The sequence below is a fragment of the Adiantum capillus-veneris genome, chromosome 11 (genome assembly GCF_014529385.1).
Source record: "Adiantum capillus-veneris isolate H3 chromosome 11, ASM1452938v2, whole genome shotgun sequence".
Taxonomy (NCBI): domain Eukaryota; kingdom Viridiplantae; phylum Streptophyta; class Polypodiopsida; order Polypodiales; family Pteridaceae; genus Adiantum; species Adiantum capillus-veneris.
In genome coordinates, this window is record NC_140941.1 from 24,684,047 (window position 1) to 24,692,849 (window position 8,803).

Here is an 8,803-nt window from a genome sequence, read left to right on the forward strand (position 1 = left end):
TAACAGAGCATCAAGTGGACTGTGGAAGGGGCATACCTTGAAGATGCCTAGCATCGATGGAGCAAAAGCAAGGAGCATGTTTCTAACTCACCATCGTAATCGGTGAGCCCCCCCCCCCCCCGGCCCCCCAACATTCAGAATAGGCAAATTACCACATTTTAGGCCTTATTAGACTCTAGAACTTTTCGATGCAACTATGGACCATTGGATTAATAGGGCTACAACAAAGTTAACCTTTTTGCCAACTTTATGGACTATTTAAGAGAGGCATTAAGTAGAAATCAAAATATCTAATGTTTAAGAGGGGCATTAACTTGGGGGCCACACACATTCTCCCATCAAGTTATGTAAGCCACTATTACTATTCACCTTGTTTCAGTGGAAAATGTGAGTTGAACAAGAATAGCCACTTTGCTAGCCACCAATTCTCACCACTCAGGAAAGTTCATTGCCCAAGTATGAGTCACCGCACCGTTTGAACCTAGCAAAAGCTTTAAAATGTTTGGCGTATTGAAAACCAAAGCATGTCTTCCATGCAATTTTGCAATGACCAATTTCTTAAATTTGTATTTTGGTCCCTTCATTTGTTACACTGACATATCATTCACATTCAATGAAACCCGAGTTAAATATGATCCACATATATTCTAAATATCTACTTGCTCTTTCTGTCTCGAGGTTTTCATTTCTTTTCATGTAACATTAAACAACCAAATGTGATAGCATTACTTATTTCCAAGGTCATACTAAGAGTATATTTCAGTAGAGCACTATGTTTCCATGATAGCTCCTCTTGCTTCCTCCAATGCTATTCAAGCCTTCTCTCAGTTCTCTTACTTCTCTCTATTGCTTTTGTGGTTGTGTCTATCAAGAGGCAAGAAGTAGTTCTATCACAAAATTGTTCACATGTGCACTTATGTCACACACTTAGCAACTATAAACATTTACTACTTTGACCCGTTAGAATTGATGATGATTCATGGTCACATATATTGCGGAAGACAAAGGCCATGACCCAGCTATACTGCATCACTTCATGAGCTGCTTGTCATAAAATCTAATATCTAACCAACCCAAATGATTTTCTCATATTAAGTTGATCATTTAATGTGGGATAATAAATGGGAACAAGGGTTAGAATATAGACATGTGCTTACGGATCTATCTCAATACGGGGCCAATGGTAAGGGGTCCAAATGAGAGATGGTATGTCAAAGAGCAATGCTACCTAATGGAGCTTAAAGACCGTAGGGTTAGCTTCATTAAGGACCTCCAAAAGTTAGTGTTCAAAAGTCCTTTGACCTTGACCTTGAGGTGGGAATTCACCCAAGCATGAGGTGCTTATTGGCTTGCAAAGTTTTAGTGGAAACTTTACCCAAAATCTTGAGGTGTTTCTCACATGCTTAAATGATTAAAGTTCTTGAAGTATTCAATTCAAAGATAACTCTCAAGAGACATGAACGTGCCATGCTTGATTGAATAAGTCTTTGAAGTATTCCATTCAACCAAATGACTTAATAAGCATAAAAGACACATGTTCAAATGATCCTCCACATGTGGTCCTCATGATGTGTTTGAATGCTATTGGATAGGTTTTAAAGGGGTCCAATGAGAATTTAGATACATAAAAATAAATAATTAAGTTCTTTCTCTCAAAGAGAAAAAAGAGGACACATGTCCAAAGGAAATAATAAAATAATACTAGAGAGAGAGAGAGGTGTGGACCAAGCATGAGAGGGGGGTATACTCTCCCACACACACACACTCTCTCTCTCATTGGATGGAGTGCAAAATGCAAGAGCTCCATCTCCTTCTCTAAGTTTGTTGAGAAGTGGAGAGCCTACACCAACACTCTTGGCTATGGAATGCAAATCCAACCAAGAGCCATGCTTCAATGCTTAAGCTTGCCATCTTCTTCATCTTCATTACTATGCTATTATGCTATGCTAAGCAAGAAGAGTGATGATAAGTGAGGAACTATTTTGTTTTCGTATGGAATGTTTCTTCTTCCTCTTCCCTACCCTCATTCCCCGCTAGCTCTCTCCACCTTCGAAGGTGTTTGAGGCCTTGGGACTGAGGCTTGGGATAGTTAATGCTTTTTGCAAAGTTTATGTTAAGCTCGTGATGCATGAAGCTTTCCATCTTCATAGCATCACCAAGGTCACAAAGAACACAAAGATTGTATTGTAACAAAGTCTCTCTTTGATGGGAGAATCTATAATACAAACGCCTTTGGGAGGGGGGACCGGCTCCAAGTAAATCCGGTCCTCATCTATTGTCATGTTCTCTAATACTCTCTCTCTTTCAAAAGTATTGTTCATGCCAAGTTAATTAAGTACTATGTTTATGTTGCTACCATCAATTAAGTTCACTTTCCAAGTTCTCAAAGTAATCTCACAAAAATGCTCACTCTAATTTTCTTAATTCGGCTATTCTCAAAGTTCATAGGCCATTTTCATTACATTGGTATTAGAGCATTTGGTTTCTTTTTTCTTTCTTAAGAAGAGAGGTCCTTAAGTAGCCTATTAATGTTTGATTTGGTTAATTATATTAGGGTAAGTGGGACTAGGATCTATTATCGGTTTTGTTGAGCCCACTATGTGGGATATGGTGCACACCTCGAGAGCTTTTGTCTTAATAATGGAGTCTTCTTAGACTTGCCTACGGCTTTACCATTATTGAGCCATAATAAGTCCAAAAGGAGCTATCTCTCAGCAACTTCGTTATGTTAGACCCACTCCACTACTCTCTATAATTAACCAATTCGAGCCGTGGGTGTAGATACTTAAGTGCCCATTTTCAAAGGCTAAGAGGAGTAGCAACTAAGGTTTTGAATTGCCAAAGCATACACTAAGTAAACACATAAGTTTAATTAACATGGCTGACAATACCAAGAGAGTAGAATGAACATTGACAACTTGATTTTGCACATGAAGGTGCTAATGATGATGCCCCCATGTTTGTTAATTATCTTGTTACTAGGTTGCAACAAGCTATGGGCAACCCCGTTTTGCAAGCCGAAGTTACTCAACAACTTCGTGCTTATGGGATTTCCTTTCCTCTCTTAAAGGAGAGAGAGCTTAGGAGGCCTGTTGATGAGACCCCCAAAAGAAGACTCTCTCCCATACGAGAGGAGAAATCCAAAGATCAAGAAAGTAATGAATCCCTAAGTTCCTCCAAAGATGTGGCTCCACGAAGAAGGCGGACTAAACGATTGCCAACTCCTCCCAGAGGAAACGGTTAATCCATAGTCCTTCTCCTTGTCACTCCAAAAGGGAAGAGAGGAAACAAAGGAAGAAAAGGGTAAAAAAGAGGTCACCCTCTTCTCCTTCTTCTTCACCTTCCTCCTCTATCGATGAAATCTATGGCTATTCTCCTAGAGAATACAAGAGGGGAGGACATCACAAACCTTACCCTGCATGGCAAAGGTCACAAAAGCTAAAGAAGTTCAAAGAGGGAGAAAGAGTATCCCTTTTCTCACCTATGATGACACCTTTGGTGCTACCAACAAAGTATTGGCCTTCATCCAACAATTTGATGCAGCCTTTGGAGACAAGGGCCTCACGGAGTCCTCCAAGCTACGCCATGTAGCAATGCACTTCCAAAAATCGGCTCGTCAATGGTGGGCTAGCCTTCGTGGCAACGGCAAAGCCCCAAAGACATGTAAAACTCTACGAGTTTCCATCATGAAGCAATTCCTTGCAAGGTGATGCAAAGGACAAAGTGCTCACCGAATGGCGCAGCTTGAGGCTACTCTGTCATGAGTCTATTCACAAATATGTGGACAAGTTTTTGGCATTTACATCTCAAGGCTACTATCTTTCAAAAGATAGACTTCACCGAGGAAAAGCAACAATTCTATGTGGGATTACCTGAAGAGCTGGCCGAGTATGTCAACTCTCAACGACCTAGTTTTATCAGTGAAGTAATCCACCATACCATGGTTGCTTCGCACATCAATTTCCAACAAGGGGCTAGACGGAATGTTAAGCCCATGGAAAATAAAGACAAAATTGATGCAAAAAAATAGCCCAAAATTCTTCCCAAGGCCATTCCAATAACAACAACAACAACAATCGGTCCAAGGAGAAAGGAGTTTACAAAGGTAAAAATAAACTCTCTCCTGAAGAGCTTGAAACTTTTCGCAAGGATCACAAATGTTTTAAGTGTGGGGAGCAAGGACATGGTTATCATTCTTGTCCCAAAAGAAATGCTCGCAATGAGACTCCTAGGGCTTCCACCATCTAAGCTCCAAAAGAGGATGCTCATTGCAAAGGATCATCTCTCTCCTATGCTTGGGGAAAGGTAAGGGAGCATGATGCCTTCATCTTGTTTGACCCTGGCTCTACTCACAACTTCATATCGACGGAGTTGGCCACCAAGTTGGGCATTCAAGCTTTTGAGATGGGAGATATTGTAACGGCTGACACAACTTTCAAGGGACAGCAAGCCTCCGTTACTCCTTGATTGGGAAGTTGAGGCCTCATGTCCAAAGCTATGTCGACAAAGAAGACTTTTTCATCTCTCCTCTCCAACATGAGGATGCTATCCTAGGGGCGCCATGATTTGATCACATGGCTGCCAACATGAAGTTCCCTAAAAGGAGAATCTACTTCACCTACAGGGGAAATAACTTGTATATAGATTCTAATGAGTCTGGTCGTACTATACCACTTGTAAATCCACCAGCTTTTGATAAGTCAATGAAAAGCTCGATTTCTGCGTACATGATTTTTGTCAAAGAATCAATTAATGACGCTAATGGTTTATCAAGTGAAAATGGTAGGAATCAAGAAGAGTTAGACTTGTCTAACTTTCTAAAAGGATTCCAAGATGTGTTCATCGATGATATCCCCATGGACTTACCTCCAAAACGAGGGGATGATGACCATCGAATTGAGCTCCTATCAGGAAGCTCACCGCCCCAGGGGATTCACTCCATATACAAAATGGGACGCCACCTGCGAGCAGACACCTTTAATAAAATCCCTATATACAGCTCATATTAGGGAATATGACCCCCCTTTCTATGCTTATACAACAATCAATGAAGAAAACTATCATACCCCTATCTTACACATAAAATTTAGGTCTCACATGATCTAACTAAGTAAACCTAGTCAAAGAGTGTGTAGCATAGTGACTGACAAAGTACTAAGGAACCACTTGTGTTGATAACTACATGTACCCTCAATGTGTCTTAGTTTGACTTTCAAACTATGTGCCCAATCAACCTGCACTCTAGCTACTCATTCCCCAATTCTAACCCATCCAAATTTGGTGTAAATCAACCCTTGATCTGCTCCAAATCAACACTTATCTATGACCGGATTGATTCCAAATTTGATGTGTGACCTGATAAAAAACTTCCCCAAAATACAAGAGTATGTTTCAAAATGTGTGGTATGTCAAAAGACCAAGTATGATAGAGGGAAGCAACCTGGATTACTCCAGCCGTTGCCAATCCCTAATTCACCATGGGAGAGTATATCCATGGATTTTATCTTTGGATTACCCAAGTCTATCCATGGGAACATTGGAATATGGACAATAGTCGACAGGTTTAGCAAGCAAGCACACTTTATCCCTGTCAAGAAGACTATTAAGGCACACCAAATGGCAACTCTCTTCATATCCCAAATTTTCAAACATCATGGATTGCCAACATCCATCGTGTCAGATAGAGATCCTAGAATGACCAGTAATTTTTGGAAAGTTCTCTTCAAAAATCTAGGTACAATATTGAATTTCTCTTCGGCGTATCACCCACAAACAGATGGCCAAAGTGAGATAGCCAATCTTACGATTCTTGATCTACTAAAGACCTATGTTACAGAAGTAGATCAACGCTCACAACGAAAAAAGTACTTACCACTTGTAGAGTATGCGTATAATAATACTATCCATACTTCTATGGGAAAAGCACCTTTTGAAATCATAGAGGGAAGACCTAAAAGTCCCTTGCTACTAAAAGTACATGGGAAGATCTATTGTCAATGAGTATAGCCGTAACCTGCAAGCATCTTTTCAAAAGATTAAGGAGACTATATCCATCTCTCAACTAAGGCAAAAAGATGCTGCTGACAAGCACAGAAGGGCCTTAACGTTCAAAGAAAACGATTGGGTCTTACTTAAGTTTCCTAAGGCTCGATTGAGGCAAACAACGGGCAAAAATCCTATGGGCCATCAAAAGTATTATGCTAAACTAGCAAAAAGATACTATGGTCCTTTTTAAATTTTGAGGCCAATCAATAAGGTGGCTTATCAACTCAAGTTGCCTAACCATTGGCTCATACACAATGCCTTTCATGTGAGCCTACTTAAGCATTACAAAGGAGAGCTTCCAAATGAACCAATTATTGAAGACCCTCCCAAAATCGAAGACCAAGAAGAGGTGCTACAACCCGAAGCTATCCTTCGACATGAAGACAAGGTACTACGACATGGTAAGATTATCCGAGGGTATCTTATTAAGTTCAAAAATGATCCTTTTGAAGATGCTAGATGGATGCAAGGAATCCAGCTTACGGATAGTATGAACCTTGTCAACGCTTACAATGCTACATTAGAGTAAGCAAATGTACATGTTTCTTTTAAATGATCAATGTTTTTGTCTTAAAAGACTAATTCTCTCTTTATTGTGCACAAATTTAAGTAGTATGCATACTAAGAATCATGTTTGTGATGACGACGTGTCTCAAACACCATGTAGAATTTGTCACTCTACTTGGGAGGTTGAAATGGACTAAAGAGCAGACATGCTTGCGGCAGTTATGTCTCCCAAGCACCAAATGGATTAGTCATCCATCTTGGAATGATGTCGTAGGGTAAAAAGGGATCCTCTATCCACTAAGACAAAATGATTAATGACTATGGCTTTATCTCTTTTACCTCATATTTGAGGACGATTATGATTTCAAGAGAGAGGTAATGTCATAAAATATAACATCTAACCAACCCAAATGATTTTATCATATTAAACTAATCATTTAATGTGGGATAATAAACAGGAACAAGGGTTAGAATATAGACATGTGCTTACGGATCTATCTCAAGACGGGGCCAATGGTAAAGGGGTCCAAATGAGAGATGGTATGTCAAAGAGAAATGCTACCTAATGGAGCTTCAAGACTGTAGGGTTAGCTTCATTAAGGAACTCCAAAAGTTAGTGTTCAAAAGTCCTTTGACCTTAGGCAACCTAGGGTTGACCTTGAGGGGGGAATCCTATCCAAGCATGAGGTGCTTGTTGGCATGCTAAGTTTTAGTGGAAACTTTACCCAAAAGCTTGAGGTGTTTCTCACATGCTTAAATGATTAAAGTTCTTGAAGTATTCAATTCAAAGATAACTCTCAGGAGACATCAATGTGCCATGCTTGATTGAATAAGTCCTTGAAGTATTCTATTCAACCAAATGACTTAGTAAGCATAAAAGACACATGTTCAAATGATCCTCCACATGTGGTCCTCATGATGTGTTTGAATGCTATTGGATAGGTTTTAAAGGGGTCCAATGAGAATTTAGATACATAAAAATAAATAATTAAGTTCTTTCTCTCAAAGAGAAAAAAGAGGACACATGTCCAAAGGAAATAATAAAATAATACTAGAGAGAGAGAGAGGTGTGGACCAAGCATGAGAGGGGGGGTATACTCTCCCACACACACACACTCTCTCTCTCATTGGATGGAGTGCAAAATGCAAGAGCTCCATCTCCTTCTCCAAGTTTGTTGAAAAGTGGAGAGCCTACACCAACACTCTTGGCTATGGAATGCAAATCCAACCAAGAGCCATGCTTCAATGCTTAAGCTTGCCATCTTCTTCATCTTCATTACTATGCTATTATGCTATGCTAAGCAAGAAGAGTGATGATAAGTGAGGAACTATTTTGTTTTCGTATGGAATGTTTCTTCTTCCTCTTCCCTACCCTCATTCCCCGCTAGCTCTCTCCACCTTCGAAGTTGTTTGAGGCCTTGGGACTAAGGCTTGGGATAGTTAATGCTTTTTGCAAAGTTTATGTTAAGCTCGTGATGCATGAAGCTTTCCATCTTCATAGCATCACCAAGGTCACAAAGAACACAAAAAGTCTCTCTTGATGGGAGAATCTATAATACAAACGCCTTTTGGAGGGGACCGGCTCCAAGTAAATCCGGTCCTCATCTATTGTCATGTTCTCTAATACTCTCTCTCTTGCAAAAGTATTGTTCATGCCAAGTTAAATAAGTACTATGTTTATGTTGCTATCGTCAATTAAGTTCACCCTCCAAGTTCTCAAAGTAATCTCACAAAAATGCTCACTCTAATTTTCTTAATTTGGCTATTCTCAAAGTTCATAGGCCATTTCCATTACACTGCTAGTCATGGCCCTCACATGACTAGCTCTCATTGTGGTGACGTTATTGAGAATCCCACGTAGTATTTGAGTTGTCGAGGCATCCTCATTTGAAAGATACCTAGGTTGAAAATTATCAGTTCTTATCATGTTCATAACAACTATAACAGAAGCCACAAAACAGTAGCCTTCCCAAAGGATAAACATTGTAGTGATGTATTCTCGTCTTGATAAAATAAATATTGTTGGTAATTCAAAAGTGGAATAAACTTTGATAGGTTGATAGGATAGTGGTTATCTGAGTCATTTGCTACTCTTAGTACGATGAACTCATCTTTGATTATGTGGGTGAGAGTAGCTCCTACCTACTTGCTCTATCTCGCTCTTACCCTTGGTAGGTAAAATATTCCTCAATTTCTTACCTTGCTTACTGGGATGTCGTGGCTTCCATCTAAGCAAGATCCCTCTTTGTCC